This window comes from Octopus bimaculoides, chromosome 5 (assembly GCF_046866305.1).
Source record: "Octopus bimaculoides isolate indiv1 chromosome 5, ASM4686630v1, whole genome shotgun sequence".
Lineage (NCBI taxonomy): Eukaryota > Metazoa > Mollusca > Cephalopoda > Octopoda > Octopodidae > Octopus > Octopus bimaculoides.
In genome coordinates this window covers 122,005,035-122,018,939 of record NC_142932.1, presented here as the reverse complement: position 1 = coordinate 122,018,939, position 13,905 = coordinate 122,005,035, and the positions used below count along the sequence as shown (strand labels likewise).

Sequence of the window (13,905 nt, the reverse complement as noted above, 5' to 3'; positions counted from 1 at the left end):
AAACTTAATTGCTCACAACGATTGCGAGAGCTTGGTGCAGGATGTATCAAAACGAACAATTGCAATAAAGTTTCCCGTAGATTCTATTTTCCGTCTCTATCATTTGTTAAATACATAATAGAAATTTACAGGTGTATAATCAACAAACAGGTGTATTAGATTAACGCTTGGGAAGGTGAGAAAATCTTTTATGTTTCGAGCCTACGCTCTTCAACAGAAGGGAACACGATGTAATAAACAGAGAGAGAGAGAATAAAAAAAACTTTTGGAACTAGCGGTCAATCATGGCGGCTGGCTGGATAAAGGTAGTTAGACAGGAGAGCTAGGAAGAAAGGGAGATATTAAAATTATATATATATAACCAACAAAAACTCACCAACCACTCAAACACACAGACATACACACATTCACTCAGACACATTTAAGTATGGGGTGGAAGATAGTATGTATTTTATAAATTCTTGTGAATCCAGCCATCAGGAACCATGACGATTATCCAAATTAGCCTGAAGTGAAAAATGATAGCAACATGCCATTTCAATGCATAAACGTATAGAATTATTCTTTTATTCTTTCACTTATTTCAGTCATTTGATTGTGGCCATGCTGGAGCACCGCCTTTAGTCGAGCAAATCGACCCCAGGACTTATTCTTTGTAAGCCTAGTACTTATTCTATCGGCCTCTTCTACGGGGACGTAAACACACCAATCTTTTGGTGTCAAGTGATGTTGGGGAACAAGCACAAATATGCAAACATATACACACACACTCACACACACACACACACACACACACACACACACACACACACACACACACACACACACACAATCACACGCATATATATAAGATGGGCTTCTTTCAGTTTTTGTCTACCAAATCCACTCACAAGGCTTTGGTCAGCCTATGACATTAGTAGAAGACACTTGCCTGACGTACCAACACTGCAGGTCAATTTCCTAGATATAGAAGTCAAATCTTCCTGAAAACAGACTAGAATTGTGTGTATGTGCGCGCGCGCGCGTCTTTGAAAGTGTGCGTCTGTATGTGAGACAATAATTCAGGTGAACAGATAAAACTAGGGTTTTAACGTGCTAAATATATATACATGTATATATGTAAAAAGAGAAGGCAGACTTAAAATTTTCAGATGATTAACACTCATATATATATATATATATATATACTTGTAAGAAGTAAATAAACACCCCATGAAACATCGTTTTCTGTTTATTCTAACTTGTAAAGGTTTATATTTCTTATTAATTGACATTTTTATGTTTCAGATTCTATATGGGAATGTTTATTCATTCAATGTACAAAAGAAGCCTTAGAACTGTCTGAATTTCAGAGGCCGTATTGTGGGTCATTCTGAAGGTGGATATAGTCAGTGTAAAATCGCAGAAAACCTTCGAATCCTACTTTCTATAATTAATAGAGTGATTGTGCAATTCACCAGAGAGGGAAAGGAGTCCACATCACCTTGTCCAGATCAACCAGGGCCCTCTGACAGGATCCTTCTCATTGCCAAGAGAAGTGTGGAGGATAATCCTCGTTGCAAGACCTCTGACATAGCGGAGCAAGTTGATGTCAGTCCCAGAACAGCTGTCAGGTATCTCCACAAACTTGGTTGCTATGGCAGAGCAGGAAGAAGGAAACCACATATTTGACCAGCCAATATGAAGCGGAGAAAAGATTGGCCCAGTGAGATGGTGGAGAGGCCATTAAAATTTGACACTCTCATATTCTGTGATGAGTCCAGATTTGCTGTATTTCCTAACAGTTGTCGAGTGTGGGTCCGGAGATTCTGTGAGCAAGAATTTGATGTGAAAGGATAAAATGCTTAAACGTGATTCACGTTTAAAGGAAATAGCAAGTGAAATAGCTAAGATTAGCAAAGATAGTCAAACCTACACGCCTAATCTTAGCAAACAAAATACAACAGATTACAGAATTCCTTTAGTGATTAACTCGCACCGACGTTTCGCTGGCATTTCAAAAGTGTTGCATGAAAGTTACCAACATGTGGTGAAAAAATATCCCAGTTTCAAACAAACATTTCCTCAGCTGCCCATTGTAGCCTTTCGACGGAATAAGAACATAAAAGAATTATTGACCTCTATATCTGACTCCAAGAAAACGAACATTTGAGTATCTACACGCTGTACCTTAAAGAACAGCCGCAAGAGAGGTAAGCCCTGTTCATTGTGCAACAACATGAGTGAAGTGAATACCATCAAAAATCATAATAGAAATGTTATGATTTATACAGAAGGGGGAACCTGCAAAAATTCCCATTTAGTATACGGTGCAGAATGCACGAAACATAACTTGATTTATGTTGGTTGTACAACGGAACAATTAAACAAAAGGTTTAATGGGCACAGATTCGACGTCAGGCACAAGAACAGTAGTTCAACAGAACTTGCTGAACATTTCGTTTCAAGCGGCTGCAATTTTGAAGAAGCCTTAAAAGTGCACATTCTCAAAAAATATCCTGAATGTACCCCACTTTCACTTCTCAGAATGTATGAGGAGAAATATGTTTGCGGGTTATTGACATCACGCCCTGGGGGAATGAAAAAGATGACAGGAGAATATCATCAAATTTATACAAAACCGTTTGATTGAATATTCTTCTTTCTCTCTTTTTCTTTTCTTTTTCTGTCGTCTTCCTTTTTCTTTCTTTCTGCTTATTAAAAAACTGACAAAAGCTGATGATGTCATTCTATCAACGTATGGACGCTGATTACTCACGTTCATAGTCTACGTTTGGTTTCTGAAATTTTGAATTTTCAATCACCTTTTGGTTTGAACTTGAGAAAGACAGACGTTCTGTCGAAATATTGTTAAAAAAATAAAACATCTAAAATCGCACTCTTCGTCTTGACTATTATTATTATTATTATTATTATTATTGTTATTATTATTATTATTATTATTATTATTATTATTATTATTATTATTATTATTATTGTTATTATCATTATTATTATTATTATTATTATTATTATAAAATTGATAGGATAGTAGTGGTTGGGATGTCTTTAATCGATTCTAGTTCTATTCGATCAGGTCTGATCTGAGATTAAACAATAACAACAACAACAATACTAGTGAAAACTCTTGCGTTTTTTTTTTTAATCAAGCTTCTACTCAGTCGCTTAACTTGCAAAAAATAACAGGAAAACTTAATTTAAAAGCACTCTATCGTTTTTTTTATTTTTTAATAAACGCAGTTTATTAGCAACGTATTCTGAAATAAGACACTTATGAAAAGACTGGACAAGCATAGCTAGAAGTCTACTTTGACCTTCGAATTGAGGAATGTCGAAGCTAAGCAGCCAAAACCGACAGTAACAACTTCTTTTTTAATTCAGGGCTTCGTTTACACGGCAAATGCAGGTAAGTTTCTCTGTTTATCAGATAATAAGGATTAAACATGAAGAGATATCAAGATATTTGAAAAATTGTCTCGTCTGTTTACATGTAGTCAAGTCGACATATGCCACTACAGTCTGTTACATAAACAAATGTAAGATTCGTTTGGGTAAGTTAAGTGCACACGTATTATGTACAAAGATTTGTAACCTTATTCAGCAGAAGCAAAAGTAATTGAGATTCCAACTATTCCCCTTAATGAAGAGGTTTTAACTTTATTTAGAAGAGCTTGCAAAACCTCTGAGTAACTGCTGCAAATTCTGCTTGAGAAAATAAACACCTCTGAATTTTACTTCACTTACCAGAAAGGAAAACGAGATGGTTACTGATCAAATACCGGTTGAAAGATGTGTGTTCGAGGAATTATTTTACCCAACACGTGCAAACGTCATCAGAGAACCCACAACACGGTACCAAACAGACTCTAAAATATGTAAAAGGTAAGTATTTTTCAAAATGTAAAAGCACAATCAAACTTCACATTATTATAATGTACTTTGTAACAAAAACAATTAGAATAAGAACTAAAATTGAAAACGAGAAGAACTACTGTTACATTTGGTCAGCTCCAACGTAATAGAATTGCACAGAATGCATTTGAAAGATACAAAGCTTTGCATTCACTAGTAAGGCCAGCAAGTTTGGGTAAAGGGAATACATCGACGCCAGTCGTCAACTAGTACTTATTTCCTCGACCTCGAAATGATGAAACGCTGAAGTCTATCCTCGGTGGAATTTGAACTCAGACAGACGAAAGAGCAGTAAGCGTTTTGCGTGGCGTGATAACGATTCTATCAATTCGCCGCCTTGTTTACAGATACAATATTAACGGCCTAAATGACCTTTATAGAATTAAAGGATTATGGAATCACGTTAGACATTTATGTGGCCCTAATCTATGAAACATAACCTTAACAGAAATAAAAATGACTCATAGATTAAGACAGAACCTATTACAACAAAGCGGGCATTTAAAATGTACATAAATCACGTATCTACTACAACGATAAGAAAAACGACAAACAAAATATCAACAATACGGACACACATACATCTACATACAGACACATGCTACTGTTGTTCTTAACAGCTATCTCACAACGTTGCACATGTTAACTGCAAAAAAAAAAAAACCTTCAAAAATTTAGTACTCCGTCGGTTACGACGACGAGGGTTCCCGTTGATCCGATCTACGGAACAACCTGCTCGTGAAATTAACGTGCAAGTGGCTTAGCACTCCACAGACACGTGTACCCTTAACGTAGTCCTCATGGGGGATTCAGCGTCACACAGAATATAACAAGACTAATCTTTTGAATTACAGGTACTTTACCTGTTGAGCGGACTGGAGCAACGTGAAAGAAAGTGTTTTACTCAAGGGCTCGACGCTCTGCCAGGATTCAAACTCCCCACTTTAAGATCTTAAGTCGAATACCTCAATCTCTAAAACACACTCCTTCACTTCAACTGCAACACTTTAAAACTCCCACAAACTTTAAAATACTCAACACTTCATGGTTGTTACATATTACAGGTAACACAAAAGTTAACTCATCCAATTATGATTAAAGGTATCTAAGAGATATCACCATGCTAGAGATAGCAGTCAAAACTTGGCTCTAAAACCACTTCTTGAATTAGTGACAAAGCGTAGAAGTGGTCGCGAGTGAGTAAAATTTGACCTTAAGAATATTATTCACACACAACCGTGTGTAAATGAGATTTATTACAATGCAGTGTAATCTACAAGGAGGCGAGCTGGCAGAATCGTTAGCACGGCGGGCGAAATGCTTAGCGGTATTTCGTCTGCCGTTACGTTCTGAGTTCAAATTCCGCCGAGGTCGACTTTGCCTTTCATCCTTTCGGGGTCGACCAATTAAGTACCAGTTGCGTAGTGGGGTCAATCTAATCGACAGGCTCCCTCCCCCCAAAAATTTCGAGCCTTGTACCTAGAGCAGAAAAGAATATAATTTATTCTATGAATATGAGGTAGATCTTTTGCAAGATACTTCAGTTGAATCAAACATTTTGCAATATTGGTTTCCAATTTTGGCAGAAGGCCATCAAATCCAGAGGGGAGGGAAGTTGATTACATTAGCCTCACTGATCAGCTGATACTCATTTTATCGAGTACCGAGAAGAGAAATGCCAAAGACGATCTTGATGGAATTTGAACTCAGAATGTACTGACAAATGAAATACCGCGAAGCTTTCACCCTGCATGTTAACGACTCTGTCAGTTCGTCGTCCTAGTACTGTAATAAGTAATAATATTACTCGAAATTTGCTTTACGTACTTTCGGTACATTTAGCTTATATAATAACTTTTCTTCGTTTTGAATATTTTTAAAAAAGATTAGCACCACGACACTCATCTTCAAGAGTTCTATCATAGAAGCTAAAAGAAAACAAAAGTTTTACACAAAAACAAAATATTTGAGTTTTTGATTCGCTTTTAGGCGTTATTTCTGTTTTCGGCACATTTGGCCCCAGTAAATTTTTTATTTAATTTTTTTTTAATATATAAATATATATAATTAGCGTCAGTACTTTTTTTTCAACTGGATATTTTTGCATATGACTAACATGAATAGATTCCAGTGGTCGAGATCTATCATAGAAACTAAAATAAAATATAGATTTCTTAAAAAAATAGAATTGAACTCAAAGTCGATTTCAAGCGTTATACTCATGCTTCTGACCTCACATATTTTACTCAAAATTCTTTTCTACTGAATCAATTTTCTAAATGCAGCTTATGATGTGACCAATCTAGAAAATGTAAATATCATCTAATTTCGTTTAAAACTGAGTTAGTGACAAAGCTTAGAAGTGGTCGTGAGTGAGTAAATGTTGACCTTAAGAATATTATTCAAACAGTATCGTATGCGAATGATATTGTAGTGAACCCTGGTGGTCAAGCAAGAAAGCAAAACGGAAAGGGGAGATTACTCTCGTTAGATCAAGTCGGGGTCATTATTTTACAGTGATATCAGTAAGTGATATCCTATAATTTTTATGATTGCACGCGAGAAAGTGGGGTCACCATCTTGTTACGTAAAACGACAAGAAATTAAAAATTTGTAAGACGTTCGTAATAAGTCATAACATATTTATTACTGGATGTAATGCGTTAACATATAAGGTTTATTGAAGGAAAAGGTTTGTAACATCACATAAACATATTTTGTAACCACATGTCTCAAAGCAAATGAGGAGAACATCCGCGCGTGTTGGTGTGTATGCGAGTGGCGTGACTCAGTTCATGTCTAGGAACCGACAGGAAGAGCGGCGCGAAAGTAGAAATGCGTTCCTTTATATAAGGGATGAACCGGAAGTCCCTGACGTGGAAGTCCCTGACGTGGAAGTCTCTGACTTCCACGTCATCCGGAAGTTAATTGGAAGCTTTTAGAATGTTCGAGAAGGTCGAGGGAGATCACTCTCGTTAGATCTCTTTTTCGTTTTGCTTTCCTGCTTGACCTCCAGCGGTCACTAGAATATTTTTTGAAAAGATTAGCACTACGACACTCGTCTTGATGAGTTCCCTCATATGAGAGGGAACACAAATATATGTTTTGAATTTGATTTTAGACGTTACCATTTTGTTCGGCACATTTGGTCCCAGTAGTCTTATTAAAAAATATTCTTTTTTATAATTGGCATCATCGGATTCCTCTAGTGGAGATCTGTCAGAAAAGTTGAAATTAAATACAGTTTTCTTTAGAAATATGAATAATATTTGGAGTCAAAGTCGATTCCAGGCGTTAATCTTCATTCTTTTCGCCAGTCTTCACCTCAGCACTTTTTTCTACTGAATATTTTTGCATATAAGTAACATGGATAGATTCCTCTCCCCAAGATCTATCATATAAGCTAAAATAAAATATGGATTTCTTTAAAAAAGCAAAGATATTTGGACTCAAAGTCCATTTCAGACGTTACTCTCCCGTTTTTGAAGTCACATATTTTACTGCAATTTTTTTTCTACCGAAGCAATTTTAAAACTTTGTTGCTGAAAATGTAGCACAGGAAGTGACCAATCTAAAATTGTAGCCATCATCTAATTTGGTTAACAACTGAGTTAGTGACAAAGCCTAGAAGTGGTCGCGAGTGAGTAAATGCTGACCTTAAGAATATACTCTTTTACTCTTTTACTCTTTTACTTGTTTCAGTCATTTTGACTGTGGCCATGCCGTAGCACCGCATTTAGTCGAGCAAATCGACCCCAGGATGTATTCTTTGTAAGCTTAGTACTTATCCTATCGGCCTCTTTTGCCGAACCGCTAGGTTACGGGCATGTAAACACATCAGCATCGGTTGTCAAGCGATGTTGGTGGGGACAAACACTAACACACAAACATATACACACACATACACATATACATACATATATATATATATATATATATATATATATATATATATATATATATATATATATATATATATATATATATATATATATGATGGTCTTGTCTCAGTTTCCGTCTACCAAATCCACTCACAAGGCTTCAATCGGCCCAAGGCTATAGTAGAAGACACTTTCCCAAGGTGCTATGCAGTGGGACTGAACCGAGAACCATTTGGTTGGTAAGCAAGCTACTTACCACACATCCACTCCTGCGCCTACATGTATACATTATGTAGTTACATACATACATACACACACACATATAGATACATATACATGCATACACACACGCGCGTACATACACACGTATGTATGAGTGTATGGCTGTGCTTATGTACACATATGAGCGTGTGTTAATGTACATATATACATAGCACGGAATTTTATGGAATTTTATAACTCAAATTTTCCTTTCCCCATATACCATACGAGCCTCCGCACGCACGCGCGCTCGGACACACACACACATGCTCATACATGTATGCACACGTATTGTATAACCAAATGATAGTTTTATAATTGTCATTATAAACAGATAAAAGTGTCCGATGTCATCATTTATTGACAATTAAACGCCCTATTTCATAAACATGTACACAGAGGAGTCTGTTTTCTAAATGATTTAAACGCTTTCATTGCTCTTGTAAACACTCTTAACATGGCTTCTATGGTTTCTATGAATACCAAACAACAACATTTATCATTGATCGTGTCAGGCAGATGAAAACGTGACCGTTTATCTAAGATATTTTCCTCGCACTACCTTAATTCTGAGTTCGATCGCACGCCATCAACCGTAACTTAGATAGATTTCGGCCAGTATAAGCCCAGGCTAATTGTACCTTAATAGCGCCACCTGGTGAAGTCTTTTAGATCGTGGTTGACACCTCAATCATATATGGGACAACATGGCCCACTCTAGCAAAGAGTTATTATTGTTGGAGACATACCCGGGTGTAGGAGGTTGGTCCGGGATTTTTTGGAGAAATTTGTCCAGAGAACATTTTGAATTTTATGGGATCTGTCTCCATTTTGATGTATTTTGGTATAATATTAAAGAGAGCTGGACAGGTTGGGGTAAAGTAGTTGTGTTTTGAGTTCGATTTTTGTAGTGGGCCGTTAGCGCAGGGGCCAAGTCTTGGGTGGATTTTAAAATTGATGCCAACATCGTTTGTGCAATATTGATGGAATATTTTCCACATCACACAAATGATGTAGCGCTCACGGCGGCGTTGGGGGAAGTAGAGATTAAGTTTTTTAGTCGACCCCAGTGTTCAATGCCTCTCATGCCTTCTATCTTTCTTGTTATTGACCTTTGCTTGGTGTGGGGAGATCACAGTGGGAAACAGTGTTCAAGGTGGGGTCGGGCATAAGTAGAGTAGAGAAGGATGATGTATGGGCATCTCTAGACCAGCGAGTTCTCAGAATTCAGGAGCACAACTTGCGGGCCAAGTCAACCTTGCTTTTTTACGTGGGAGCCCCACCTTGATTGTTATCAACAATTACTTCGAGGTCTCAAGTGTTGTTGGATGACACTAGGGAAGAGCATATGATAGTTTCAGAGTATCCTCTTTTCCAAAGCGGATCAAATTAAACTTATCTTCATTTAGAAGCATATTGTTCTTTTCCCCCCACTGGACAATAGCATCCAGATCCGACTGAAGGCATGTTCGGTCTCCCATACCGATTATGGCCTTCTGGAGCTTGGAATCATCTGCAAAGATTTTCAATGTACAGTGTTTCATGACATCTATTATGTCATTGATGTAGATAGTGAAGATGATTGGGCCCAACACAGTACCCTGTGGGACACCAATACTTACTTTGGCTGAGGTTGATCAGATTCCCTCAACAACAACATGCTGGGTTCTGTTTGTCAGGAAACAATTTATCCACAGCAGCAGCTTTCAACGGACTCCAATGCTGAACAGTTTCTTCGTCAGGATTTTGTGGTCCACTCAGTCAAAGGCCTTGCTGAAATCAAGGTGTATGACGTCAGTGTTAGAACCCTCTCCCGAAGCTTTCAAGATGTCATCAAAATGATGCAGAAACTGCACAAGGCAGTCCCTGCCATCACGGAGACCATGCCGGTTGGGGTTCAGCAGATTGTTGTCTTCGAGGAAGTGAGTTATTCGCAATCTCACCACCCTCTCAAATACTTTAATGATATGAGAGGTGAGGGAAATCGGACGGTACTTCGCTGCAAGAGATTTGTTTCCCTTTTTGAAATCAGGAAAGACAACCTGGAAAAGAAAATGATCAGGAATATAGTCTGCGTCAAGTGAGTTCCCCAGAATTCAATTATAGGGGGTGCAATTTTATGTGGACATATCTTCAGAACAGTGTCCGGGAACCTATCGGGACCTATTGCTGAGTTGTGCTTGATGTTATTTATTTCTGTTGGGATATCATCAGCACCAAAAGTTATGTCAGAGATGGTTAGTTGAGGTTTTACGTCACTGATACTTGCCAGATCAACCGCATTAGCGTTACTGAAGACAGAGCAGTATTATCTCTGTAGTATCTCGCACATGGATTTTGTATCATCATGTAGAGTGTTGTTCTCGTCAACCAGGGGACCAACAGTGGAAACAGGGACTTTATGTTTATTTTGCAAATGAAAAGAATACTTTGGGATTGAGTTTTATTTTCTCAATACCCCAATTCTCCTCGGCTGGTCTTTGATTGTTAATGATGGTCATCATGCTTTTTTAGAGGTTGTGATCTTCAACTATAGCTTCAAATCGAATATAGCTTCAAAGCCTTGTCATAAAAATTTAATCGACTGAATATTCTGCCTAATTTATTCTCATAGGGTGGATCTAATTTTTCCCTTGGCTAATCCACCCTTAATCCTTAGCTACCTAAAGCGTTGTCTACTCCACTGTTACAAACAATCAGGTTACATCTCCATTGTAATGGTAACACATCATACGAAACCTATGTATTTTCTTTTGGTTGAGTTGGATGTTACTGATGTTGGTGGTAAGTTGTTGCGGATTTATCTGTGATTGTTGTGGACAGTGGCAGACTGGCCAGGTTGCCAACTTGCCCGATGGCAAGTGAGCCTCTCTGCGATTAGAATCCATATATGGGGTCCCATGCTAGTATCTAAGGGGCCCATCTCCTCGAGTTTGAGAATTTTTTATTCACTCCTGGAAGAATGCATGATTTCAGCCTGGCTGTGTTCGTAGACAGTTGGAAAGAATAGTTTGAACAAAAAAATTAAATGATAGCATTGTAGTTGCGGGTAGGCCCCCTTGTTGTTGCGGGTGGGCCCCCTTAGTCTTCTGGCAAACGATATTCGCCACTGGTTGTGGATGTGGTTTTGGTGATTGTGCGATTCGTCAAGAGAGAATGAAGCTATTTAAAAAACAATTATTGCCTTATATTTTATATTTGCTTAGATGCCACCTCCTTGCAAGTTAAAGTTCCCACTCAAAAAGATTAAATACAGTTCTGGGTGGAGGTGTGAGTTAGTGAGAGACTGTGAGTGTGATTACATATAAAGGAGAGGGAAAGAGAGCGAAGAGAGTAGGAACTAGGTTGGAAATTTACCTAGGTGGTAGTTTTTAGCTCTGTTGCTCTCGCTGTCGTGGCTAGTTTTGATACCGCTGCTCCACAGCAACTGTTACATTTGTTGATGTTGGTACTGTTACTGCTACTGTCGTTCTTGTCTTTTCGCAGCTTTTCGCAGATGCGGTTATTATTGCTGTGAGGGTTGCGGTGTTTTCCTGACGAAAAAAATCTCTTAAGTAATTTTCAGCAACACACAAGCAGCATGTTGACCTTCTACTGTCAAACTGCGACGCTACAAGTGTCTGGCATTTCCTCCGCTTCCTTCTGTTTGATCTGGACCGAGCAAGACCTTCGGTATGATGACAAAACAAACTGTACTCTTAGTGTGCATTCCGTCGAGAAACGAGTCGCTGCCCTTATGGACAACACAGGCTAAAATAGTACCAAATCGTTGTAGAAATCGTTTCGTATTAACGTGAGAGTTCCTTTTTCCTGAATAGGTTGGTTAGAGGCGTTCTGTGTCATGTATATGAATTATGGAGTGTCTCAGCGCGAGGACTTGACTTTTTGAAAAGAACAGTCGAGTTCGTAAAATCTTCACACAATTATTGTTGCTGTTGTTGCTGAAGTTCAATTATATTTCTTTCTTTTGCTGATGGCAGTGATGCTGCTATTGTTTTTATTCTTGTGGTCGTTATCTTCGTTACTATTCTGTTATTGCTCCGATACCGTGTTTTGTCGCCATAGTAACGACGTCATCACTTTAAGGCCTAGTAGTATTCGGAGCGCTAGTATTTTAGTATTTAATGTATGCTCCTTCTCGTGATTTTCTCACTTTCCTCTCTCATTCTCTAGCGTTCCTCCTTCGAATTTTATTATGAATTAACTTGAATCTTGATTGTGTCGGAAAAAAGTTTAGGTTTTGTGGTTTTGAAAAAAATTTGAAACGTGCTACACTCTACAATCTGGCTGGGGTTTTGTTAGATATGAAAAATTTACCAGAAGTATTTGATATGCTTCTCGTCACAATAATTACCAATAAAATAAGTAAACGAATACGTAAAAGGTGGAGAAAAACGGAATAATTTAGCAAGCGCCTACAAAGCGGAAACCCAGGGTGGGATCTTGTTGAGCAGTAGATACTAGGGCTGGGAGTTTATAGATAAATATTAGTGAAGGCGTGTGGCTAAGTGGTTAGGATATTCGACTCCCGATCGTAAGGCTGTGAGTTCGTTTCCCGGTGGTGCATCGTGTCCATAAGCAAGACATTTCATTTTACGTTGCTCCAGTCAGTTACGCTGGCAAAAATGAGTTGCATCTAATTCAAAGGTCCAGTTTTGTCACATTCTCATTTCTTCATTGCCCACAAGGGGCTACATATAGAGGGGACAAACGAGGACAGACAAACGGATTAAGTCGATTATATAGACCCCAGTGCGTAACTGGTACTTATTTAATCGACCCCGAATGGATGAAAAGAAAAGTCGACCTGGGCGGAATTTGAACTCAGAACGTAACGGCAGACAAAATACCGCTATGCATTTCGCCCGGCGTGCTAACGTTTCTGCCAGCTCGCCACCTTCAAGTTTTGTCACATTCTGTGTCACGTCGAATCTCTATGAGACTTACGTTTAGAGTAGATGTGGCCATTGAGTGCTCAGCCACTTTGCAAGCAACTTGCACGTTAATTTCACGAGTAGGTTGTTCCGTTGATCGGATAAACTAGAGTTTCGTTACCGACAGAGTGCCAATCAGTTACATAATTATCAAGAAGCTGATGACGTAGTGTGTTCTATCAAGTTAGACCTAAGACTAACAAGTTAGACCATGAAGTGTGTTCTATCAAGTTAGACCTAAGACTAAACCATCTAAAAATAAAAGACGATGCCATCAATAGTCCAATGGGAGAGATTTGCATCGTCACTTGATATGCTAGAAATAGCAGCTAAATCTCATCTCAAATTTGCTCCAACAGATTTGAGTAGAATTTAACCGCTTTTCTACTCACGACGAACAGTAGCTGCATTGCCAGCATCACTACAGTCATCATCATGAACAGCAACAAGAACAATAGCAACGAACCAAGAAGGAAGTTTGTGTGTAGTCGCACGGCTTGCCAGGAATAACTGACAAATCCCACTTAAATCACACGCTTCCGTCTTATTGGAAGGGCACATTTGGACGACAGACCTATTTACAATATGTCAAGATAAGGGGTAAATTCAGGACTATCGCGTTATCATTTGCTCTTATAAGGCTGACCATGGCCTAATCTACAACAACATCAACAACAAAAAACAACTAGCAGGGTGTGGAACTGAAGTAATCCAATTAATCCGGAATCACAGTGTATCGTGATTATGTAAGCCAGATTAAATCGTAGATCAACTGAAAGAGATTGACCATGGGTTAAATATTAAATATTAACTATTACAATTGGATAATTTGTCTGATTAAGGTTCATTATTGGTTTTTAAGAGTTGTTAATGTAAACGAATGTTTGAAAGAGAGTCAGTATCCTTTGTAAAGAAAA

At 38.2% G+C, this 13,905-nt stretch overlaps 1 long non-coding RNA gene across 1 annotated transcript in view; it reads left to right on the top strand.

Annotated features, from left to right (window-relative positions):
- LOC149135844 (uncharacterized) overlaps nucleotides 1-13,905 on the top strand; it is a 303,123-nt gene that overhangs the window by 277,492 nt on the left and 11,726 nt on the right. The window contains exon 3 of the long non-coding RNA XR_016242038.1: nucleotides 3,748-3,882. This is a non-coding gene — a long non-coding RNA (uncharacterized LOC149135844). The remainder of the gene's footprint in view (nucleotides 1-3,747; nucleotides 3,883-13,905) is intronic.